The sequence below is a fragment of the Scyliorhinus torazame genome, chromosome 14 (assembly GCF_047496885.1).
Source record: "Scyliorhinus torazame isolate Kashiwa2021f chromosome 14, sScyTor2.1, whole genome shotgun sequence".
In the NCBI taxonomy this organism is placed as follows: Eukaryota; Metazoa; Chordata; class Chondrichthyes; order Carcharhiniformes; family Scyliorhinidae; genus Scyliorhinus; species Scyliorhinus torazame.
Window position 1 is genome coordinate 175,903,034 of NC_092720.1, and position 26,879 is coordinate 175,929,912.

At 45.4% G+C, this 26,879-nt stretch overlaps 4 non-coding genes across 4 annotated transcripts; all 4 read right to left on the reverse strand.

The window, feature by feature from the left end:
- Positions 1-1,331: 1,331 nt before the first annotated feature.
- On the reverse strand, positions 1,332-1,405 carry trnan-guu (transfer RNA asparagine (anticodon GUU)). The gene has a single exon. It is a non-coding gene; the product is annotated as a tRNA-Asn (tRNA).
- Positions 1,406-9,020: 7,615 nt separating this feature from the next.
- trnan-guu (transfer RNA asparagine (anticodon GUU)) lies at positions 9,021-9,094 on the reverse strand. The gene has a single exon. It is a non-coding gene; the product is annotated as a tRNA-Asn (tRNA).
- Positions 9,095-11,331: 2,237 nt separating this feature from the next.
- On the reverse strand, positions 11,332-11,405 carry trnan-guu (transfer RNA asparagine (anticodon GUU)). Its single transcript has one exon. It is a non-coding gene; the product is annotated as a tRNA-Asn (tRNA).
- Positions 11,406-13,285: 1,880 nt separating this feature from the next.
- On the reverse strand, positions 13,286-13,359 carry trnan-guu (transfer RNA asparagine (anticodon GUU)). The gene has a single exon. It is a non-coding gene; the product is annotated as a tRNA-Asn (tRNA).
- Positions 13,360-26,879: the final 13,520 nt, after the last annotated feature.

Below are 26,879 nucleotides of genomic sequence, written 5' to 3' on the forward strand. Positions count from 1 at the left end.
ATGTCAGATGTCAGGAAATTCATGGAGATGGAGGGACCATCCAGACCAAGAATATTCTCCGCGGATACAGAAGGTTCCGTGGGTCTTTACTTGAGACACTTGAACATTTTGGGTGAATGGCCAAAGAAGCTAATGCAGCAAATTGAGAGAGACTGTTTTCACTTCCAACCAGACAAGAACCTGAGGAGTATGCTTGCTGATAATAGATAAAATAAAAAACTGGGAGCTGAAGAGATTCTCGTATTCACAAGCGTTTGAATTCTGGAGCATCAAACAGGAGCAGAAGCATGCACTCAGATGTGAGCCCGTTTTAAAGAGTCCTTTCCTCAGAGAATTCCTCATCAGTTCATTTGCGAAAAACTCATCAAATTATCGCTGCCGTGACTCTGAATCGAAATTGCTGCGGCCACAACGCAGAGCACTAACCACGAGACGATCACGGCGCCACACGTCACCGGCGAAGCATGTCTGTAACTGTCGACGTACTTGGTCATCAACTGTTTGGAATCTATCATGACGCACAGTTTATGACTCCCTAAAAACAAATTTAGTAGATACACAAGTTTGGATACCTTAACTTTGGTTCCATAATAATGTTCCTGCAACAAGGATAATTAACCGGGCTCATAAAAATAACAATGCAATGGCTGTAATATATAATACATAACAATTCCGATATTCATCCCAAACTTATGGTATTTGGACGTTCTCCCGGTGTCTGCATCGGTTTTCTCTACCTGCTCGGGGTCCCACCCGCAGTGCAAAGATGTGAACATTCGGTGTATTGGCCATGCTAAAATGAGCCAGATTGTCCATGGATTAACAGTTTCGCTGGATTGGCCGTGATCAATTTGCGGGATTACGGGTATTCTACGGAGGAACTTGGTCTCTTTGTCTCTTGCTGATTTTTTGAAACGATTTCTCCCAGCATTCCTTTCCTCTCATTCTTGAATATTGCAAGTGCAAACAAACTCTCTCTCTATTTCCAGGATTGACTTTCTTCGCCCAAATACCAGTTGCGCGTTGGAGTGCCTCTCATTCGCCGTCTCACACTCTTTGATCTAAAGAGAATAATCTAGGCCCCTTTCGTTCCACTGTTGCTGTTAGGTGAATGTCTCTCCATGGTGGTTCAAATTCATATTGATTAAACCTTTGGATGCGAACTGACTGTTTGAAATCATAAAGACAGCATTTGGCGTGTTTAATATTGGAACCGGAGAAAATAAATCAAATCAACGTGGCATGAAATATAAAAAGCACCAAGGCGGTGACTCGATCCCACAGAGGGACGAAGTATACGAAACATTTCATCCTCGGGAGGGATATCATTTCGTCTCTGGGTGGGATTGAACCACCAACCTTTCGGTTAACAGCCGAACGCGCTAACCGATTGCGCCACAGAGACGACAACTGAATTCGTCATTCGAATAAACATGCCAAATTCTGATGGAAACAATCTCATCCTGGCCACGACATAAGAGCAAATTATTGTCCATGCACAAATCTGGAACAAAAACACAAAAGGTTGGGCAATCTCGGCAGGTCTTACAGCATCTGAGAAGTCAGAACGGAGTCTGTGGTTAAAGACAGGGTGACTTTGTGTTACACAACAAAGACTACACCATTATCCGTAGCCCTGTCAATAACGCGCCTCCAGCCTTTTACATTCGAGCCATTTTTGTATTTTCTGCTGCCAGATATTCGCAGTGAAACTACAATAAAACTGTATTTTCTGATGTGCAGTTAGGACAGTTTTCTTAGTTTCTAAATATCAGTTGATTTCTCATTGTAACCAAAGGAAATGTGTCTTGACTGTCGACGATCAGTCGGGAAGCGCCCTTCGTTCTCCCCGGTGTCTCTTTCTCGAAGTGTTTCCCAACATTCACAAACCTAGTGCTTGATTTTCGTGTGTTGCTTCGTATCCTTTTCTCCACTGCCAAGTGGCTCTATTTCTCAAAATTCTGCCCACTCCTCACTGCTTCATGACCAGATGTCAGGAAATTCATTTCCATGGAGGGACTATCGAGACCAAGATTATTCTCCGCGTATAAAGAAGGTTCAGAGGGTATTTGGTTGAGACACTTGAAAGTTTTGGGTGAATAGCCGAAGAAGCTGATGTAACAAATTGAGAGAGACTGTTTAAACTTGCAAAAATAAAAGACCCGGAGGAGTATGATGGATGAAAATAGTTAAAATATAAAACAGTGATCTGAGGAGATTCTCGTATTCACAACAGTTTGAATTCAGGTGCCTCTCACAGGAGCAGAAACATGCACTCAGTTGTGACCCGCTTTAAAGAGGCCTTACACAGAGAATTCCGCACCCGTTAATTTTCGAGATACACATTAACTTACCGCTGTTGTGACTCGGAGTCGAAGCGAGGTTGATGCAGCCACAGCGCAAAGTACTAACCACCAGACGATCACGACGCCACACGTTGCCGCCGAGATGCACAGTGACTGCCGATGTACTTGATCATCAGCTGTTTGGAATCTATCGTGGCCAACACTTTATGACTCTCTCATTACAAGTTTCGTAGATACACAGTTTGGATACCTCAACATTGGTTCCAGAGTAATGTTCCTGCAACAAGGATATATACATTTTAACCGACGCTGAAAAAAAGAACCGCTATAATAGATAATACATAACAATTTCGACATTCATCCCAAATATATGGCATTTGGACGTTCTCCCGTCTCTGCATCGGTTTTCTCCGCCGGCTCAAGGTCCCTCCCATAGTCCAAAGATGTGAAGGTTCGGTGGACTGGCCATGCTAAAGTGTACCAGATTGTCCATAGAATAGCAGTTTCGCTGGATTGGCCAAGATCAACGTGCCAGGTGACTGGCATTGTACGGAGGAGCTTGATCACGAAGACCCCTGCTGATTTTTAAAAAACCATTTCATCCTGTATCCCTTTCCTCTCATTCCTGAATATTGTCAGTGCAAACCAACTTTCTCTCTATTTCTACGACTCAACATCTCCGCCCGCATACCAGTTGAACTTTGGAGCGTCTCTCATTCGCCGTTTCGCCCTCTTTGATCCAAAGAGAAAAATCTAAGATCCTTTCATCCCACTGTTGCTATTGGGTGAATGTCTCTCTATGGTAATTCAAATTCATATTCATTTACCCTTTGGATGCGAACTGACTGTTTAAAATCAGAAACACAGCATTTGGCGTGTTTAATATTGGAACCAGAGAAAATAAATCAAATCAACGTGGCATGAAATATAAAAAGCACCAAGGCGGTGATTCGATCCCACAGAGGGACAACGTAAAATACGCTTCACCCGGGGTGGGATAACACTTCGTCTCTGGATGGGATCGAACCACAAAACTTTCGGTTAATGGCCGAACGCGCTATAGAGACAACAAATGCTCTTTTAGCTCCAATAAACAAGCCAATTTAAGATGGACACAGTCTCATCTTGTCCACATCGTAACAGTTCCTTCTTGTTGATGCACCAATCTGGAACAAAAACACAAAATGCTGGGCAATCTCAGCAGGTCTGACAGCATCTCTGGAGAGAGTCTGTGTTTCAATCCAGGGTGATTATGTGTCACAGAACAAAGACTACGCCATTATCCGTAGCCCTGTCAATAACGCCCTCCAGCCTTCTACATTCGAGCCATTGTTGTATTTTCTGCTTCCAGATATTCGCAATGAAACTATAATTAAACTGTATTTTCTATTGTGCAGTAAGGACAGTTTTATTAGCTTCTAAATATCAGTTGATTTCTCGAAACATTCTATCCAAAGGAAATGTGACGTCACTGTCGATGAGCAGTCGGGCAGCGCCCTTAGTTCTCCCCGGTGTCTCTTTCTAGAAGTGTTTCCCAACATTCACAAAACTAGTGCTTGATTTTCGTGTGTCGCTTCTTTTCCATTTTCTCCATTGCCAACTGGCATTATCTCCCAAAATCCTGCCCGCTCCTCCTCATTGCATCATGACAGGTGTCAGGAAATTCATGGAGGTGGAGGGACCATCCAGACCAAGAATATTCTCCGCGGAGACAGAAGGTTCCGTGGGTCTTTACTTCAGACACTTGAACATTTTGGGTGAATGGCCAAAGAAGCTGATGCAGCAAATTGAGAGAGACTGTTTTCACTTCCAACCAGACAAGAACCTGAGGAGTATGCTTGCTGATAATAGTTAAAATAAAAAACTGGGAGCTGAAGAGATTCTCGTATTCACAAGCGTTTGAATTCTGGAGCATCAAACGGGAGCAGAAGCATGCACTCAGATGTGAGCCCGTTTTAAAGAGTCCTTTCCTCAGAGAATTCCTCATCAGTTCATTTGCGAAAAACTCATCAAATTATCGCTGCCGTGACTCTGAATCGAAATTGCTGCGGCCACAACGCAGAGCACTAACCACGAGACGATCACGGCGCCATACGTCACCAGTGAAGCATGTCTGTAACTGTCGATGTACTTGGTCTTCAACTGTTTGGAATCTATCATGACGCACAGTTTATGACTCCCTAAAAACAACTTTAGTAGATACACAAGTTTGGATGCCTTAACTTTGGTTCCATAATAATGTTCCTGCAACAAAGATAATTAACCGGGCTCATAAAAATAACAATGCAATGGCTATAATATATAATACATAACAATTCCGATATTCATCCCAAACTTATGGTATTTGGACGTTCTCCCGGTGTCTGCATCGGTTTTCTCTACCTGCTCGAGGTCCCTCCCGCAGTGCAAAGATGTGAACGTTCGGTGTATTGGCCATGCTAAAATGAGCCAGATTGTCCATGGATTAACAGTTTCGCTGGATTGGCCGTGATCAATTTGCGGGATTACGGGTATTCTACGGAGGAACTTGGTCTCTTTGTCTCTTGCTGATTTTTTGAAACGATTTCTCCCAGCATTCCTTTCCTCTCATTCTTGAATATTTCAAGTGCAAACTAATTCTCTCTCTATTTCCACGATTGACTTTCTCCGCCCAAATACCAGTTGCGCGTTGGAGCGCCTCTCATTCGCCGTCTCACACTCTTTGATCTAAAGAGAAAAATCTAGGCCCCTTTCGTTCCACTGTTGCTGTTAGGTGAATGTCTCTCCATGGTGGTTCAAATACATATTGATTAAACCTTTGGATGCGAACTGACTGTTTGAAATCATAAAGCCAGCATTTGGCGTATTTAATATTGGAACCGGAGAAAATAAATCAAATCAACGTGGCATGAAATATAAAAAGCACCAAGGCGGTGATTCGATCCCACAGAGGGACGAAGTATACAAAACTTTTCATCCTCGGGAGGGATATCATTTCGTCTCTGGGTGGGATTGAACCACCAACCTTTCGGTTAACAGCCGAACGCGGAAAACGATTGCGCCACTGAGACGACAACTGTCACGTCACTCGAATAAACATGCAAAATTATGATGGAAACAATCTCATCCTGGCCACGTCAGAAGAGCAAATTATTGTCCATGCACAAATCTGGAACAAAAACACAAAAAGTTGGGCAATCTCGGCAGGTCTTACAGCATCTGAGAAGTCAGAACGGAGTCTGTGTTTCAGGACAGGGTGACTTTGTGTTACAGAACAAAGACTACACCATTATCCGTAGCCCTGTCAATAACGCTCCTCCACCATTTTACATTCGAGCCATTTTTGTATTTTCTGCTTCCAGATATTCGCAGTGAAACTATAATAAAACTGTATTTTCTGATGTGCAGTTAGGACAGTTTTCTTAGTTTCTAAATATCAGTTGATTTCTCATTCTAACCAAAGGAAATGTGTCTTGACTGTCGACGGTCAGTCGGGAAGAGCCCTTCGTTCTCCCCGGAGTCTCTTTCTCGAAGTGTTTCCCAACATTCACAAACCTAGTGCTTGATTTTTGTGTGTTGCTTCGTATCCTTTTCTCCACTGCCAAGTGGCTCTATTTCTCAAAATTCTGCCCACTCCTCACTGCTTCATGACCAGATGTCAGGAAATTCATTTCCATGGAGGGACTATCGAGACCAAGATTATTCTCCGCGTATAAAGAAGGTTCAGAGGGTATTTGGTTGAGACACTTGAAAGTTTTGGGTGAATAGCCGAAGAAGCTGATGTATCAAATTGAGAGAGACTGTTTTCACTTGCAAAAATAAAAGACCCGGAGGAGTATGATGGATGAAAATAGTTAAAATATAAAACAGTGATCTGAGGAGATTCTCGTATTCACAACAGTTTGAATTCAGGTGCCTCTCACAGGAGCAGAAACATGCACTCAGTTGTGACCCGCTTTAAAGAGGCCTTACACAGAGAATTCCGCACCCGTTAATTTTCGAGATACACATTAACTTACCGCTGTCGTGACTCGGAGTCGAAGCGAGGTTGATGCAGCCACAGCGCAAAGTACTAACCACTATACGATCACGACGCCACACGTTCCCGCCGAGATGCACAGTGACTGCCGATGTACTTGATCATCAACTGTTTGGAATCTATCATGGCCAACACTTGATGACTCTCTCATTACAAGTTTCGTAGATACACAGTTTGGATACCTCAACATTGGTTCCAGAGTAATGTTCCTGCAACAAGGGTATATACATTTTAACCCACGCTGATAAAAAGAACCGCTATAATAGATAACACATAACAATTTCGACATTCAGCCCAAATATATGGCATTTGGACTTTCTCCCGTCTCTGCATCGATTTTCTCCGCCTGCTCGAGGTCCCTCCCATAGTCCAAAGATGTGAAGGTTCGGTGGATTGGCCATGCTAAAGTGTGCCAGATTGTCCATAGACTAGCAGTTTCGCTGGATTGGCCAAGATCAACGTGCCAGGTGACTGGCATTGTACGGAGGAGCTTGATCACGAAGACCCCTGCTGATTTTTTAAAAACCATTTCATCCTGTATCCCTTTCCTCTCATTCCTGAATATTGTCAGTGCAAACGAACTTTCTCTCTATTTCTACGACTCAACATCTCCGCCCGCATACCAGTTGAACTTTGGAGCGTCTCTCATTCGCCGTCTCGCCCTCTTTGATCCAAAGAGAAATATCTAAGATCCTTTCATCCCACTGTTGCTATTGGGTGAATGTCACTCTATGGTAATTCAAATTCATATTCATTAACCCTTTGGATGCGAACTGAATGTTTAAAATCAGAAAGACAGAATTTGGCGTGTTTAATATTGGAACCGGAGAAAATAAATCTTAAATCGGAGAAAAGAACCCTAACCCTAACCCTAACCAATCTGGAACAAAAACACAAGATGCTGGGCAATCTCAGCAGGTCTGACAGCATCTGTGGAGAGAGAACGGAGTCTGTGTTTCAAGCCACGTTGATTATGTGTCACAGAACAAAGACTACGCCATTATCCATAGCCCTGTCAATAACGCCCTCCAGCCTTCTACATTCGAGCCATTGTTGTATTTTCTGCTTCCAGATATTCGCAATGAAACTATAATTAAACTGTATATTCTGATGTGCAGTAAGGACAGTTTTCTTAGATTCTAAATATCAGTTGATTTCTCGAATCATTCGAACCAAAGGAAATGTGACGTCACTGTCGATGAGCAGTCGGGCAGCGCCCTTCGTTCTCCCCGGTGTCTCTTTCTTGAAGTGTTTCCCATCATTCACAAAACTAGTGCTGGATTTTCGTGTGTCGCTTCTTTTCCATTTTCTCCATTGCCAACTGGCATTATCTCCCAAAATCCTGCCCGCTCCTCTTCATTGCATCATGACAGATGTCAGGAAATTCATGGAGATGGAGGGACCATCCAGACCAAGAATATTCTCCGAGTATACAGAAGGTTCCGTGGGTCTTTACTTGAGACACTTGAACATTTTGGGTGAATGGCCAAAGAAGCTGTTGCAGCAAATTGAGAGAGACTGTTTTCACTTCCAACCAGACAAGAACCTGAGGAGTATGCTTGCTGATAATAGTTAAAATAAAAAACTGGGAGCTGAAGAGATTCTCGTATTCACAAGCTTTTGAATTCTGGGGCATCAAACAGGAGCAGAAGCATGCACTCAGATGTGAGCCCGTTTTAAAGAGTCCTTTCCTCAGAGAATTCCTCATCAGTTCATTTTCGAAAAACTCATCAAATTATCGCTGCCGTGACTCTGAATCGAAATTGCTGCGGCCACAACGGATAGCACTAACCACGAGACGATCACGGCGCCACACGTCACCGGCGAAGCATGTCTGTAACTGTCGATGTACTTGGTCATCAACTGTTTGGAATCTATCATGACGCACAGTTTATGACTCCCTAAAAACAACTTTAGTAGATACACAAGTTTGGATGCCTTAACTTTGGTTCCATAATAATGTTCCTGCAACAAGGATAATTAACCGGGCTCATAAAAATAACAATGCAATGGCTGTAATATATAATACATAACAATTCCGATATTCATCCCAAACTTATGGTATTTGGACGTTCTCCCGGTGTCTGCATCGGTTTTCTTCCCCTGCTCGAGGTCCCACCCGCAGTGCAAAGATGTGAACGTTCGGTGTATTGGCCATGCTAAAATGAGCCAGATTGTCCATGGATTAACAGTTTCGCTGGATTGCCGGGATCAATTTGCGGGATTACGGGTATTCTATGTAGGAACTTGGTCTCTTTGTCTCTTGCTGATTTTTTGAAACGATTTCTCCCAGCATTCCTTTCCTCTCATTCTTGAATATTGCAAGTGCAAACAAACATTCTCTCTATTTCCACGATTGACTTTCTTCGCCCAAATACCAGTTGCGCGTTGGAGCGCCTCTCATTCGCCGTCTCACACTCTTTGATCGAAAGAGAAAAATCTAGGCCCCTTTCGTTCCACTGTTGCTGTTAGGTGAATGTCTCTCCATGGTGGTTCAAATTCATATTGATTAAACCTTTGGATGCGAACTGACTGTTTGAAATCATAAAGACAGCTTTTGGCGTGTTCAATATTGGAACCGGAGAAAATAAATCAAATCAACGTGGCATGAAATATAAAAAGCACCAAGGCGGTGATTCGATCCCACAGAGGGACGAAGTATACAAAACAATTCAAACTCGGGAGGTATATCATTTCGTCTCTGGGTGGGATTGAACCACCAAACTTTCGATTAACAGCCGAACGCGCTAACCGATTGCGCCACAGAGACGACAACTGCTTTCGTTACTCGAATAAACATGCCAAATAATGATGGAAACAATCTCATAGTGGCCACGTCATAAGAGCAAATTATTGTCCATGCACAAATCTGGAACAAAAACACAAAAGGTTGGGCAATCTCGGCAGGTCTTACAGCATCTGAGAAGTCAGAACGGAGTCTGTGGTTCAAGACAGGGTGACTTTGTGTTACAGAACAAAGACTACACCATTATCCGTAGCCCTGTCAATAACGCTCCTCCAGCCTTTTACATTCGAGCCATTTTTGTATTTTCTGCTTCCAGATATTCGCCGTGAAACTATAATAAAACTGTATTTTCTGATGTGCAGTTAGGACAGTTTTCTTAGTTTCTAAATATCAGTTGATTTCTCATTCTAACCAAAGGAAATGTGTCTTGACTGTCGACGATCAGTCGGGCAGCGCCCTTCGTTCTCCCCGGAGTCTCTTTCTCGAAGTGTTTCCCAACATTCACAAACCTAGTGCTTGATTTTCGTGTGTTGCTTCGTATCCTTTTCTCCACTGCCAAGTGGCTCTATTTCTCAAAATTCTGCCCACTCCTCACTGCTTCATGACCGGATGTCAGGAAATTCATTTCCATGGAGGGACTATCGAGACCAAGATTATTCTCCGCGTATAAAGAAGGTTCAGTGGGTATTTGGTTGAGACACTTGAAAGTTTTGGGTGAATAGCCGAAGAAGCTGATGTAACAAATTGAGAGAGACTGTTTTCACTTGCAAAAATAAAAGACCCGGAGGAGTATGATGGATGAAAATAGTTAAAATATAAAACAGTGACCTGAGGAGATTCTCGTATTCACAACAGTTTGAATTCAGGTGCCTCTCACAGGAGCAGAAACATGCACTCAGTTGTGACCCGCTTTAAAGAGGCCTTACACAGAGAATTCCGCACCCGTTAATTTTCGAGATACACATTAACTTACCGCTGTCGTGACTCGGAGTCGAAGTGAGGTTGATGCAGCCACAGCTCAAAGTACTAACCACTATACGATCACGACGCCACACGTTCCCGCCGAGGTGCACAGTGACTGCCGATGTACTTGATCATCAACTGTTTGGAATCTATCATGGCCAACACTTTATGACTCTCTCATTACAAGTTTCGTAGATACACAGTTTGGATACCTCAACTTTGGTTCCAGAGTAATGTTCCTGCAACAAGGGTATATACATTTTAACCCACGCTGATAAAAAGAACCGCTATAATAGATAACACATAACAATTTCGACATTCAGCCCAAATATATGGCATTTGGACTTTCTCCCGTCTCTGCATCGATTTTCTCCGCCTGCTCGAGGTCCCTCCCATAGTCCAAAGATGTGAAGGTTCGGTGGATTGGCCATGCTAAAGTGTGCCAGATTGTCCATAGACTAGCAGTTTCGCTGGATTGGCCAAGATCAACGTGCCAGGTGACTGGCATTCTACGGAGGAGCTTGATCACGAAGACCCCTGCTGATTTTTTAAAAACCATTTTATTACATAGAACATACAGTGCAGAAGGAGGCCATTCGGCCCATCGAGTCTGCACCGACCCACATTAATCCCTCACTTCCACCTTATCCCCGCAACCCAATAACCCCTCCCAACCCTTATGGACACTACAGGTAATTTAGCATGGCCAATCCACCTAACCTGCACGTCTTTGGACTGTGGGAGGAAACGGGAGCACCCGGAGGAAACCCACGCGGACACGGGGAGAACGTGCAAACTCCGCACAGACAGTGACCCAGCGGGGAATCGAACCTGGGACCCTGGCGCTGTGAAGCCACAGTGCTAATCACTTGTGCGACCGTGCTGCCCCATTCTGTATCCCTTTCTTCTCATTCCTGAATATTGTCAGTGCAAACCAACTTTCTCTCTATTTCTACGACTCAACATCTCCGCCCGCATACCAGTTGAACTTTGGAGCGTCTCTCATTCGCCGTCTCGCCCTCTTTGATCCAAAGAGAAAAATCTAAGATCCTTTCATCCCACTGTTGCTATTGGGTGAATGTCTCTCTATGGAAATTCAAATTCATATTGATTAAACCTTTGGATGCGAACTGACTGTTTGAAATCATAAAGACAGCATTTGGCGTGCTTAATATTGGAACCGGAGAAAATAAATCAAATCAACGTGGCATGAAATATAAAAATCACTAAGGCGTTGATTCGATCCCACTGAGAGACGAAGTATACAAAATAGTTCCTCCGCAGGAGAGATATCATTTCGTCTCCGGGTGGGATTGAACCACCAACCTTTCGGTTAACAGCCGAACGCGCTAACCGATTGCGCCACAGAGACGGCAACTGCTCAAGTCACTCGAATAAACATGCCAAATTATGATGGAAACAATCTCATCCTGGCCACGTCCTCAGAGCAACTTATTGTCCATGCACAAATCTGTAACAAAAACACAAAAGGTTGGGCAATCTCGGCAGGTCTTACAGCATCTGATAAGTCAGAACGGAGTCTGTGGTTCAAGACAGGGTGACTTTGTGTTACAGAACAAAGACTACACCATTATCCGTAGCCCTGTCAATAACGCTCCTCCACCATTTTACATTCGAGCCATTTTTGTATTTTCTGCTTCCAGATATTAGCAGTGAAACTATAATAAAACTGTATTTTCTGATGTGCAGTTAGGACAGTTTTCTTAGTTTCTAAATATCAGTTGATTGCTCATTCTAACCAAAGGAAATGTGTCTTGACTGTCGACGATCAGTCGGGCAGCGCCCTTCGTTCTCCCCGGAGTCTCTTTCTCGAAGTGTTTCCCAACATTCACAAACCTAGTGCTTGATTTTCGTGTGTTGCTTCGTATCCTTTTCTCCACTGCCAAGTGGCTCTATTTCTCAGAATTCTGCCCACTCCTCCTCACTGCTTCATGACCAGATGTCAGGAAATTCATTTCCATGGAGGGACTATCGTGACCAAGATTATTCTCCGCGTATTAAGAAGGTTCAGTGGGTATTTGGTTGAGACACTTGAAGGTTTTGGGTGAATTGCCGAAGAAGTTGATGGAACAAATTGAGAGAGACTGTTTTCACTTGCAAAACTAAAAGACCCGTAGGAGTATGATAGATGATAATAGTTAAAATATAAAACCGTGATCTGAGGAGATTCTCGTATTCACAACAGTTTGAATTCAGGAGCCGAAACATGCACTCAGTTGTGACCGACTTTGAAGAGGCCTTACACAGAGAATTCCGCACCCGTTCATTTCCGAGATACACATTAACTTACCGCTGTCGTAACTCGGAGTCGAAGCGAGGTTGATGCAGCCACAGCGCAAATTACTAACCACTACACGATCACGACGCCACACGTTACCGCCGAGGTGCACAGTGACTGCCGATGTACTTGATCACCAACTGTTTGGAATCTATCATGGCCAACACTTTATGACTCTCTCATTACAAGTTTCGTAGATACACAGTTTGGATACATCAACATTGGTTCCAGAGTAATGTTCCTGCAACAAGGAGATATATATTTTAACCCACGCTGATAAAAAGAACCGCTATAATAGATAATACATAACAATTTCGACATTCATCCCAAATATATGGCATTTGGACGTTCTCCCGTCTCTGCATCGGTTTTCTCCGCCTGCTCGACGTCCCTCCCATAGTCCAAAGATGTGAAGGTTCGGTTGATTGGCCATGCTAAAGTGTGCCAGATTCTCCATAGAATACCAGTTTTGCTGGATTGGCCAAGATCAACGTGCCAGGTGACTGGCATTCTACGGAGGAGCTTGATCACGAAGACCCCTGCTGATTTTAAAATAACCATTTCATCCTGTCTCACTTTCCTCTCATTCCTGAATATTGTCAGGGCAAACCAACTTTCTCTCTATTTCTACGACTCAACATCTCCGCCCGCATACCAGTTGAACTTTGGAGCGTCTCTCATTCGCCGTCTCGCCCTCTTTGATCCAAAGAGAAAAATCTAAGATCCTTTCATCCCACTGTTGCTATTGGGTGAATGTCTCTCTATGGAAATTCAAATTCATATTGATTAACCATTTGGATGCGAACTGACTGTTTAAAATCAGAAAGACAGCATTTGGCGCGTTTAATATTGGAACCGGAGAAAAGAAATCAAATCAACGTGGCATGAAATATAAAATCGACCCGACAGAGGGACAAGGTAAAATACGCTTCACCCGGGGTTGGATAACACTCCGTCTCTGGGTGGGATCGAACCACCAACCCTTCGATTAACAGCCGAACGCGCGAAACGATTGCGCCACAGAGACGACAGATGCTCTGTTACTCCAATAAACAAGCCAATTTAAGATGGACACAGTCTCATCTTGTCCACATCGTAACAGCTCATTCTTGTTGATGCACCGATCTGGAACAAAAACACAAAATGCTGGGCAATCTCAGCAGGTCTGACAGCATCTGTGGAGAGAAAACGGAGTCTGTGTTTCAAGCCAGGGTGATTATGTGTCACAGAACAAAGACTACGCCGTTATCTGTAGCCCTGTCAATAACGCCCTACAGCCTTCTACATTCGAGCCATTGTTGTATTTTCTGCTTCCAGATATTCGCAATGAAACTGTAATTAAACTGTATTTTCTGATGTGCAGTAAGGACAGTTTTCTTAGTTTCTAAATATCAGTTGATTTCTCGAATCATTCTAACCAAAGGAAATGTGACGTCACTGTCGATGAGCAGTCGGGCAGCGTCCTTCGTTCTCCCCGGTGTCTCTTTCTCGAAGTGTTTCCCAACATTCACAAAACTAGTGCTTGATTTTCGTGTGTCGCTTCTTTTCCATTTTCTCCATTGCCAGCTGGCATTATCTCCCAAAATCCTGCCCGCTCCTCCTCATTGCATCATGACAGATGTCAGGAAATTCATGGAGTTGGAGGGATCATCCAGACCAAGAATATTCTCCGCGTATACAGAAGGTTACGTGGGTCTTTACTTGAGACACTTGAACATTTTGGGTGAATGGCCAAAGAAGCTGATGCAGCAAATTGAGAGAGACTGTTTTCACTTCCAACCAGACAAGAACCTGAGGAGTATGCTTGCTGATAATAGTTAAAATAAAAAACTGGGAGCTGCAGAGATTCTCGTATTCACAAGCGTTTGAATTCTGGAGCATCAAACAGGAGCAGAAACATGCACTCAGATGTTAGCCCGTTTTAAAGATTCCTTTCCTCAGAGAATTCCTCATCAGTTCATTTGCGAAAAACTCATCAAATTATCGCTGTCGTGACTCTGAATCGAAATTGCTGCGGCCACAACGCAGAGCACTAACCACGAGACGATCACGGCGCCACACGTCACCGGCGAAGCATGTCTGTAACTGTCGATGTACTTGGTCATCAACTGTTTGGAATCTATCATGACGCACAGTTTATGACTCCCTAAAAACAACTTTAGTAGATACACAAGTTTGGATGCCTTAACTTTGGTTCCATAATAATGTTCCTGCAACAAGGATAATTAACCGGGCTCATAAAAATAACAATGCAATGGCTATAATATATAATACATACCAATTCCGATATTCATCCCAAACTTATGGTATTTGGACGTTCTCCCGGTGTCTGCATCGTTTTTCTCTACCTGCTCGAGGTCCCTCCCGCAGTGCAAAGATGTGAACGTTCGGTGTATTGGCCATGCTAAAATGAGCCAGATTGTCCATGGGTTAACAGTTTCGCTGGATTGGCCGTGATCAATTTGCGGGATTACGGGTATTCTACGGAGGAACTTGGTCTCTTTGTCTCTTGCTGATTTTTTGAAACCATTTCTCCCAGCATTCCTTTGCTCTCATTCTTGAATATTGCAAGTGCAAACAACCTCTCTCTCTATTTCCACGATTAACTTTCTCCGCCCAAATACCAGTTGCGCGTTGGAGCGCCTCTCATTCGCCGTCTCACACTCTTTGATCGAAAGAGAAAGATCTAAGCCCCTTTCGTTCCACTGTTGCTGTTAGGTGAATGTCTCTCCATGGTGGTTCAAATACATATTGATTAAACCTTTGGATACGAACTGACTGTTGAAAATCAGAAACACAGCATTTGTCGTGTTTAATATTGGAACTCAGAAAGGAAATAAAATCAACCTGGCATGAAATATAAAAAGCACCAAGGCGGTGATTCGATCCCACAGAGCGACAAAGTAAAATACGCTTCAACCGGGGGTGGGATAACACTTCGTTTCTGGGTGGGATCGAACCACCAACGTTGCATTTAACAGCCGAACGCGCTCATCGATTGCGCCACAGAGACGACAAACGCCACTTTTGCTCGAATAAGCAAGCCAATGTATGATGGACACAGTCTCATCTTGTCCACATCGTAACAGCTCATTCTTGCTGATGCACCAATCTGGAACAAAAACACAAAATGCTGGGCAATCTCAGCAGGTCTGACAGCATCTGTGGCGAGAGAACAGAGTCTGTGTTTCAAGCCAGGGTGATTATGTGTCACAGAACATAGACTACACCATTATCCGTAGCCCTGTCAATAACGCGCCTCCGGCCTTCTACATTCGAGCCATTGTTCTACTTTCTGCTTCCAGATATTCGCAATGAAACTATAATTAAACTGTATTTTCTGATGTACAGTAAGGAGAGTTTTCTTAGTTTCTTAATATCAGTTGATTTCTCGAATCATTCTAACCAAAGGAAATGTGAAGTGCCTGTCGATGATCAGTCGCGCAGCGCCCTTCGTTCTCCCCGGTGTCTCTTCTCGAAGTTTTTCCCAACATTCTCAAAACTAGTGCTTGATTTTCGTGTGTCGCTTCTTTTCCGTTTTCTCCATTGCGAACTGGCATTATCTCCCAACATTCTGCCCGCTCCTCCTCATTGCAATCATGACCAGATGTCAGGAAATTAATTTATATGGAGGGACTATCCAGACCAAGAATATTCTCCGCGTATACAGAAGGTTCCGTGGGTCTTTACTTGAGACACTTGAACATTTTGGGTGAATGGCCAAAGAAGCTGATGCAGCAAATTGAGAGAGACTGTTTTCACTTCCAAACAGACAAGAACCTGAGGATTATGCTTGATGATAATAGTTAAAATAAAAAACTGGGAGCTGAAGAGATTCTCGTATTCACAAGCGTTTGAATTCTGGAGCATTAAACAGGAGCAGAAACATGCACTCAGCTGGGAACGGGTTATAACGAGTCCTTTCCTCAGAGAATTCCTCATCAGTTCATTTGCGAAAAACTCATCAAATTATCGCTGGCGTGACTCTGAATGGAACCGGGATTGCTGAGGTAACAACGCAGAGTTCTAACTACGAGACGATCACCGCGTCTCACGTCACCGGCGAAGCTCGTCTGGAGTTGTCGATGTACTTGGTCATCAAGTGTTAGGAATCTATCATGACGCACAGTTTATGACTCCCTAAAAACAACTTTCGTAGATACACAAGTTTGGATGCCTTAACCTTGGTTCCATAATAATGTTCCTGCAACAAGGATATATACACTTTAACCCAGCCTCATAAAAATAACAATGCAATGACTATAATATATAATACATACCAATTCCGATATTCATCCCAAACTTATGGTATTTGGACTTTCTCCCGGTGTCTGCATCGGTTTTCTCCGCCTGCTCGAGGTCCCTCCCAGTGCAAAGATGTGAACGTTCGGTGTATTGGCCATGCTAAAGTGTGCCAGATTGTCCATGGATTAACAGTTTCGCTGGATTGGCCGTGATCAACGTGCGGGATTACGGATATTCTACGGAGGAACTTGGCCTCTTTGTCCTTGCTGATTTTTTGAAACCATTTCTACCAGCATTCCTTTCCTCTCATTCTTGAATATTGCCAGTGCAAACAAACTCTCTCTCTATTTCCACGATTTACTTCCTCCGCCCCCATACCAGTTGCGCGTTGGAGCGCCTCTCATTTGCCGTCTCACCCTCTTTGATCGAAAGAGAAAAATCAAGGCCCCTTTCGTTCCACTGTTGCTGTTAGAGTGAATGTCTCTCCATGGTGCTTCAAATTAATATTGATTAACTCTTTGGATGCAACCTGACTGTTTAAAATCAGAAAGACAGCATTTTAATATTGTTTAATATTGGAACCGGAGAAAAGAATTCAAATCAACGTGGCATGAAATATAAAAAGCACCAAGGCGGTGATTGGATCCCACAGAGGGACGAAGTATAAAAAACATTTCATCCTGGGGTGGGATAACACTTCGTCTCCGGGTCAGCAGGGCACGACGTGACTAAGTTCCCCCGGAGAATACCCGTAACCGGGCTCGTTGATGATGGCTAATCCAGCGAAACTGCTAATCGATGGAAAATCGGGCACACTTGAGCATGGCCAATCCACCGAACCTTCACATATTTGGACTGTGGCAGCGACCTCCAGCAGGCGGAGAAAACCGATGCAGACGCCGGGAGAACGTCCAAGTACCATATGTTTGTGATGAATATCGAAATTGTTATGTATTGTATATTACAGCGTTCGCATGGTAATTTTTATGAGCCTGAATTAAAGTGTATATATCCTTGTTGCAGGAACATTATTATGGAACCATGGTTAAGGCATTCAAACTCTGTATCTACTAAAGTTGTTATTAGAGAATCATAAAGTTTGGGCCATGATAGATTCCAAACAGTTGATGACTAAGTACATCGCCAGTTACAGGTTGTTTCGGCTGCGACGTGTGGCGCCGTGATCGTCTACTCGTCAGTATTTTGCGGTGTGGCCGCAGCAACCTTAGATCGAATCCGAAATACGAGCAGCGATAATTTGATGTGTTTTTCCGAAATGAGCGGATGAGGAATTATTTGTGCAAAGGCCTCTTTAAAACGGGTTCACAGCTGAGTGCATGCTTCTGCTCCTGTTTGATGCTGCAGAATTCAAACGGTTGTGAATAAGAGAATCTCTTCAGCTCCCGGTTTTTTATTTTAACTATTATCATCAAGCATACTCCGCAGGTTCTTGTCTGTTTGGAAGTGAAAACAGTCTCTCTCAATTTGCTGCATCAGCTTCTTCGGCCATTCACCCAAAATGTTCAAGTGTCTCAAGTAAAGACCCACGGAACCTTCTGTAAACGCGGAGAATATTCTTGGTCTGGATAGTCCCTCCATATAAATTAATTTCCTGACATCTGGTCATGATTGCAATGAGGAGGAGCGGGCAGAATGTTGGGAGATAATGCCAGTTGGCAATGGAGAAAACGGAAAAGAAGCGACACACGAAAATCAAGCACTCGTTTTGAGAATGTTGGGAAACACTTCGAGAAAGAGACACCGGGGAGAACGAAGGGCGCTGCACGACTGATCAGCAACAGTCAAGACACATTTCCTTTGATTAGAATTATTCGAGAAGAACTTCCGGGTGCGGCGATGACCAGCTGAGTCGCACGTTTCGGCAGCTCCCTGTGAAACGGACTTTTGGGCTCTTGGTCGGAGCCCCAACGGCAATTTTGACGGCTAAAATCACTGTGCGGTAAACCAGAAGGGAATCCCCCCTGGATACGGATGGAAAAAGGAGGAGAGAGTGGCCAGATTGCAGTGGATCCTTTAGAACAGCGGCAAGGAAGGCAAGCAAAAACCAAGATGGCGTCAGAAGGTGGCAGTTTAACATGGGGCCCTGAACAACAAGAGTTCTTGAAATGCTGTGTGGAAGAGATCAAAAAGGAAATGAAGAAAGAGCTGTTGGCCCCGATACTACAGGCGATCGAAGGGCTAAAGGAGGAACAAAAGACCCAGGAGCGGGAGCTTTGGGTCGTGACGGCAAAGGCAGCCGAGAATGAGGACGATATACAGGGCCTGGTGGTGAATACGGAGACGCAGGAGGCACATCAGAAACGATGTGTGGAAAGGTTGGAGGCACTGGAAAACAACGCAAGGAGGAACAACCTGAGGATTCTTGGTCTTCCTGAAGGTGTGGAGGGAGCGGTCGTCGGGGCATATGTGAGCACGATGCTGCACTCGTTAATGGGAGCGGAGGCCCCGGCGGGTCCGTTGGAGGTGGAGGGAGCATACCGAGTGATGGCGCGAGGACCGAGAGCAGGAGAAATTCCCAGAGCCATAGTGGTGAGATTCCTCCGTTTTAAGGATAGAGAAATGGTCCTTAGATGGGTGAAGAAAACTCGGAGCAGTAAATGGGAGAACGCGGTGATCCGCGTTTATCAAGACTGGAGTGCGGAGGTGGCGAGAAGGAGGGCGAGCTTTAATTGGGCCAAGGCGGTGCTTCATAAAAAGAAGATAAAATTTGGAATGCTGCAACCGGCAAGACTGTGGGTCACATATCGAGGGAGGCACCACTACTTTGAGACGGCGGATGAAGCGTGTACTTTTATTGTGGAAGAAAAACTGGAATGAGCGGGTTATTAAAAAGAACGTTCGAACAAAGTGGTGGGGCGAATGTGGGGGGCAAAGAGGGGTTTTATGTACTAATCCTGCGATGTGGTAACTTTTCTCTCTCCCACAGTTGGTGATGGGGGAGGAGGGGAGGTGGAGGAGATGGGGCGTTGGCCATTGGGGGCGGGGCCAAGGGAGAAGCGCGGGCTTGGTTCCTGCGCTATGATAATCATGGCGGGAATAGAGAAGCAGGAAGGAGGGGGCGTCGCACGGTGCGAGCCGAGGTCACGGGGGGAAGCCGTGGTCAGCCAGAGTTTGCTGACTTCTGGGAGCAACATGGGGGGAGTAATTACGCTAGCGGGGGATCTAGCGGGGGGGGGGGGGGTGGGAGGGGGGAATTACTGGGTTGCTGCTGCTGGGGAGAGGGGGGAGCTGGTATGGGAGAGGATGGGCGGGGGGCACCGCCTGGGGGAGATACAGCTGCGTGGGAACCGGGTGAGGAGCTGGAAAAAGGTGATGGCTAATCGACAAGGGGGGGGGGGTAGGAAGCCCCCCAACTCGGCTGATCACGTGGAACGTGAGAGGGCTGAACGGGCCGATAAAGAGGGCACGGGTACTCGCACACCTTAAGAAACTTAAGGCAGATGTGGTTATGTTACAGGAAACGCACCTGAAACTAATAGACCAGGTTAGGCTACGCAAAGGATGGGTGGGGCAGGTGTTCCATTCGGGGCTAGATGCGAAAAACAGGGGGGTGGCTATATTAGTGGGGAAGCGGGTAATGTTCGAGGCAAAGACTATAGTGGCGGATAACGGGGGCAGATACGTGATGGTGAGTGGCAAACTACAGGGGGAGATGGTGGTTTTGGTAAACGTATATGCCCCGAACTGGGATGATGCCAATTTTAAGAGGCGGATGCTAGGACGCATTCCGGACCTAGAGATGGGAAAGCTGATAATGGGGGGAGATTTTAATACGGTGTTGGAACCAGGGCTGGATAGGTCGAAGTCCAGGACTGGAAGGAGGCCGGCAGCAGCCAAGGTACTTAAAGATTTTATGGAGCAGATGGGAGGTGTAGACCCATGGAGATTTAGCAGACCTAGGAGTAAGGAGTTCTCGTTTTTCTCCTATGTCCATAAAGTCTACTCGCGAATAGACTTTTTTGTGCTGGGTAGGGCATTGATCCCGAAGGTGAGGGGAACGGAGTATACGGCTATAGCCATTTTGGATCACGCTCCACACTGGGTGGACTTGGAGATAGGGGAGGAAACAGGAGGGCGCCCACCCTGGAGAATGGACATGGGACTAATGGCAGATGAGGGTGTGTGTCTAAGGGTGAGGGGGTGCATTGAAAAGTACTTGGAACTCAATGATAATGGGGAGGTCCAGGTGGGAGTGGTCTGGGAGGCGTTGAAGGCGGTGGTTAGAGGGGAGCTGATATCAATAAGGGCACATAAAGGGAAGCAGGAGAGTAAGGAACGGGAGCGGTTGCTGCAAGAACTTTTGAGGGTGGACAGACAATATGCGGAAGCACCGGAGGAGGGACTGTACAGGGAAAGGCAAAGGCTACATGTAGAATTTGACTTGCTGACTACAGGCACTGCAGAGGCACAATGGAGGAAGGCACAGGGTGTACAGTACGAATATGGGGAGAAGGCGAGCAGGTTGCTGGCACACCAATTGAGGAAAAGGGGAGCAGCGAGGGAAATAGGGGGAGTGAGGGATGAGGAAGGAGAGATGGAGCGGGGAGCGGAGAGAGTGAATGGAGTGTTCAAGACATTTTATAAAAAATTATATGAAGCTCAACCCCCGGATGGGAGGGAGAGCATGATGGGCTTCTTGGATCGGCTGGAATTTCCCAAGGTGGAAGAGCAGGAAAGGGTGGGACTGGGAGCACAGATCGAGGTAGAAGAAGTGGTGAAAGGAATTAGGAGCATGCAGGCGGGAAAGGCCCCGGGACCGGATGGATTCCCAGTCGAATTCTATAGAAAATATGTGGACTTGCTCGCCCCGGTACTGATGAGGACCTTTAATGAGGCAAAGGAAAGGGGACAACTGCCCCCGACTATGTCTGAAGCAACGATATCGCTTCTCTTAAAGAAGGAAAAGGACCCGCTACAATGCGGGTCCTAGAGACCTATTTCCCTCCTAAATGTAGATGCCAAGGTCCTGGCCAAGGTAATGGCAATGAGAAGAGAGGAATGTGTCCCGGGGGTGGTCCACGAGGACCAAACTGGGTTTGTGAAGGGAGACAGCTGAACACGAATATACGGAGGTTGTTAGGGGTAATGATGATGGCCCCACCAGAGGGATAAACGGAGATAGTAGTGGCGATGGATGCCGAGAAAGCATTTGATAGAGTGGAGTGGGATTATTTGTGGGAGGTGTTGAGGAGATTTGGTTTTGGAGAGGGGTATGTTAGATGGGTGCAGCTGTTGTATAGGGCCCTAGTGGCGAGCGTGGTCACGAATGGACGGGGATCTGCATATTTTCGGCTCCATAGAGGGACAAGGCAGGGATGCCCTCTGTCCACATTATTGTTTGCACTGGCGATTGAGCCCTTGGCGATAGCGTTGAGGGGTTCCAAGAAGTGGAGGGGAGTACTTAGGGGAGGAGAAGAGCACCGGGTATCTTTGTATGCGGACGATTTGCTACTATACGTGGCGGACCCGGCGGAGGGGCTGCCAGAAATAATGTGGATACTTGGGGAGTATGGGGATTTTTCAGGGTATAAATTGAACATGGGGAAAAGTGAGTTGTTTGTGGTGCATCCAGGGGAGCAGAGTAGAGAAATAGAGGACCTACCGTTGAGGAAGGTAACAAGGGACTTTCGTTACCTGGGGATCCAGATAGCTAAGAATTGGGGCACATTGCATAGGTTAAATTTAACGCGGTTGGTGGAACAGATGGAGGAGGATTTCAAGAGATGGGATATGGTATCCCTGTCAATGGCAGGGAGGGTGCAGGCGGTTAAGATGGTGGTCCTCCCGAGATTCCTCTTTGTGTTTCAGTGCCTCCCGGTGGTGATCACGAAGGCTTTTTTAAAAAGGATTGAAAAGAGCATCATGGGTTTTGTGTGGGCCGGGAAGACCCCGAGAGTGAGGAAGGGATTCTTACAGCGTAGCAGGGATAGGGGGGGCTGGCACTACCGAGCCTAAGTGAGTATTATTGGGCCGCAAATATTTCAATGGTGAGTAAGTGGATGGGAGAGGAGTAGGGAGCGGCGTGGAAGAGATTAGAGAGGGCGTCCTGTAGGGGGACTAGCCTACAGGCTATGGTGACAGCCCCATTGCCGTTCTCACCGAGGAACTACACCACAAGCCCGGTGGTGGTGGCTACACTGAAGATTTGGGGACAGTGGAGACGGCATAGGGGAAAGACTGGAGCCTTGGGGGGGTCCCCGATAAGAAACAACCATAGGTTTGCCCCGGGGGGAATGGATGGGGATATGGAATGTGGCAAAGAGCAGGAATAACGCAACTGAAAGATCTGTTTGTGGATGGAAGTTCGCGAGTCTGGGAGCGCTGACCGAGAAATATGGGTTGCCCCAAGGGAATGCATTCAGGTATATGTAACTGAGGGCTTTTGCGAGGCAACAGGTGAGGGAATTCCCGCAGCTCCCGACACAAGAGGTGCAGGACAGAGTGATCTCAAAGACATGGGTGGGGGATGGTAAGGTGTCAGATATATATAGGGAAATGAGGGACGAAGGGGAGACTATGGTAGATGAACTAAAAGGGAAATGGGAAGAAGAGCTGGGGGAGGAGATCGAGGAGGGGCTGTGGGCAGATGCCCTAAGCAGGGTAAACTCGTCGTCCTCGTGTGCCAGGCTAAGCCTGATTCAGTTTAAGGTATTACACAGGGCACATATGACTGGAGCACGGCTCAGTAAATTTTTTGGGGTGGAGGATAGGTGTGCGAGGTGCTCGAGAAGCCCAGCGAATCATACCCATATGTTTTGGTCATGCCCGGCACTACAGGAGTTTTGGATGGGGGTGACAAAGGTGCTTTCAAAAGTAGTAGGAGTCCGGGTCGAACCAAGCTGGGGGTTGGCTATATTTGGGGTTGCACAAGAGCCGGGAGTGCAGGAGGCGAGAGAGGCCGATGTTTTGGCCTTTGCGTCGCTAGTAGCCCGGCGCAGGATATTGCTAATGTGGAAAGAAGCCAAGCCCCCGGGGGTGGAGACCTGGAAAATGACATGGCGGGGTTTATGAAGCTCGAGCGGATTAAGTTCGTCCTAAGGGGGTCGGCTCAAGGGTTCACCAGGCGGTGGCAACCGTTCGTCGAATACCTCGCAGAAAGATAGACGGAATGGGAAAAAGAAGGCAGCAGCAGCAGCCCAGGATCGGGGGGGGGGGGCGGGGGAGGGGGGGGGGGGGAGGAGGAACCAGAAGGACTCTCAGGGTTGTTAATATATACTGTATAGTATGTATAGGTCGTTGCTACAGATAATTATATATTGGACTGTTAAATTATATTTTTGGAGAGTGTTACTTGTGACAAGGCAGTTGCCAATTAGGGCTAGTTTTCATTTTTGTTATTTATTATTTATTCATTTTTTGTTTATAAAATAGGTCATTGTTATTTGTGTTGTTATAATATTGTGTAAAGGATGCACAATGTATGGTGTTGGTTGACCAAAAATTTTCAATAAAATATTTAATTAAAAAAAAAGAATTATTCGAGAAAATAACTGACATTTAGAAAACTGTCCTTACTGCACATCAGACAATACAGTTTAATTATAGTTTCATTGCGAATATCGGGAAGCGGAAAATATGACAATGGCTCGAATGTAAAAACGCTGGAGGCGCGTTATTGACAGGGCTACGGAATTCGTGTACTCTTCGTTCTGTGATACAGTCACCCTGGCTTGAAACACAGACTCCGCTCTCTGTCCACAGATGCTGACAGACCTGCTGAGATTGCCCAGCCTTTTGTGTATTTGTTCCAGATTGGTGCATCAGCAAGAATTTGCTGTTACGATGTGGACAAGATGAGACTGTTTCCATCATAATTTGGCTTGTTTATTCGAACTGGCAGAGCATTTGCCATCACTGTGGCGCAATCGTTTAGCGCGTTCGTCTGTTAACCGAAAAGTTCGTGGTTCGAACCCCCCCCCCTCCCCCCCGGAGACGAAGTGTTATCCCACCCCCGAATAAAACGTTTTTTATACTTTGTCCCTCTGTGGGGTCGAATCACCCACACTGGTGCTTTTTATATTTCATGCCACATTGATTTGATTTCTTTCCTCCGGTTCCAATTTTAAACACGCCAAATGCTGTCATTCTGATTTTAAACAGTCAGTTCACATCCAAAGAGTTAATCAATATTAACATAAATTACCATAGAGAGACATTCACCCCAACAGCAATAGTTGGACGAAAGAGGCCGAGATTTTTCTCTTTGGATCAAAGACGGTGAGACTGCGAATGAGAGGCGCGCCTAAGTGCAACTGGTATGTGGGTGGAGAAGCTCAATCTTGGAAATAGAGAGAGAGTTTGTTTGCACGGACAATATTCAGGAATGAGAGGAAAGGGATACAGGATGAAATGGTTTTTTAAAAATCAGCAGAGGTCGACGTGACCAAGCTCCTCCGTAGAATACCCGTCACCCGGCACGTTGTTCATGGCCAATCCAGCGAAACTGCTAATCTATAGACAATCTGGCACACTTTAGCATGGCCAATCCACCGTACCTCCATATTTTTGGACTACGGGCGGGATCTCCAGCAGGCGGGGAAAACTGATGCAGAAATCGGGAGAACGTCCAAATAATATCTGTTGGGATGAATTTCGAAATCGTGATGGATTATATATTATAGCGATTGCATTGTTATTTTTATGAGCCTGTGTTAAAGTGTATATATCCGTCTTGCAGGAACATTATTATGGAACCAAGGTTTAGGTACCAAACTGTGTCTCTACTAAAGTCGTAATTAGAGAGTCATAAAAAGTGGGCCACGATAGATTCCAAACATTTGACGACCAAATCCGTCGACAGTTGCAGCTTGCCTCGGCGGTAATGTGCGGCGCAGTGATCACAGAGTGGTTTGTAATCTGCGTTGTGGCCGTCGCAGCCTCGGTTCGAATCCGAGTCACGGCAGCGATAAGTTGATGTGTTTTTCCCAAATGAACGGATGAGGAATTCTCTGTAAAAAGCACTCTTTAAAACGGGTTCACAGCTGAGTGCATGCTTCTGCTCCTGTTTGGTGCTCCAGAATTCAAACGGTTGTGAGTACGAGAATCTCTTCAGCTCCGGGCTTTTTAGTTTAACTATTATCATCAAGCATATTCCTCAGATTCGTGTCTGTTTGGAAGTAAAAACAGTCTCTCTCAATTTGCTGCATCGGCTTCTTTGGCCATTCACCAAAAGTGTTCAAATGTCTCAACCAAATACCCACTGAACGTTCTGTATACGCGGAGAATAATCTTGGTCTCTAGTCCCTCCATATAAATGAATTTCCTGACATCTGGTCATGATGCAATGAGGAGGAGCGGGCAGAATTTTGGGAAATAATGACAGATGGCAATGGAGAAAACGGAAACGAAGCGACAAACGAACATCAAGCTCCAGTTTTGAGAATGTTGAGAAACACTTAGAGAAAGAGACACCGGGGAGAACGAAGGGCGCTTCCCGACTGATCAGCAACAGTCAAGACCAATTTCCTTTGATTAGAAAGATTCGAGAAATTAAGTGATATTTAGGAACTAAGAAAACTGTCCTTACTGCACATCAGAAAATACAGTTTAATTATAGTTTCATTGCGAATACCTGGAAGCACAAAATACAACAATAGCTCGGATTTAGAAGGATGGAGGCGCGTTATTGACTGGGCTACGGATAATGGTGTAGTCTTTGTTCTGTGACACAAAGTCACCGTGGCTTGAAACACAGACTCAGTTCTGTCTCCACAAATGCTGTCAGTCCTGCTGAAATTTCCCAGCCTTTTGTGTTTTTGTTCCAGATTGGTGCAACGGCAATAATTGCCATTATGACGTGGGCAATATGTGATTGATTCCATCATAATTTGGCATGTTTATTCGAGCGAAGAGAGCAGCTGTCGTCTCTGTGGCGCAATCGATTAGCGCGTTCAGCTGTTAAGATGGTGGATCGATCCCACCCCGAAACGAAGAGTAATTTCTCCCCGGATGACGTGTTTTTTAAACGTCGTCCCTCAGTGGGGTCGGATCACCCACCTTGGTGCTTTTAATAATAGATGCGACATTCATTTGATTTCTTTCCTGCGATTCCAATGTTAAACACGCCAAATGCTGTCATTCTGATCTTAAATAGTCAGTTCACACCCAAAAACGTAATCAATATTAATTTGAACTCCGATAGAGAGACATTCACTCCAACAGCAACAGTGGGATGACAGGGGCCTAGATTTTTCTCTTTGGTTCAAAGTGGGTGAGACGACGAATGAGAGGCGCTCCAAAGTGCAACTGGTATGTGGGCGGAGAAGTTCAATCGTGGAAATA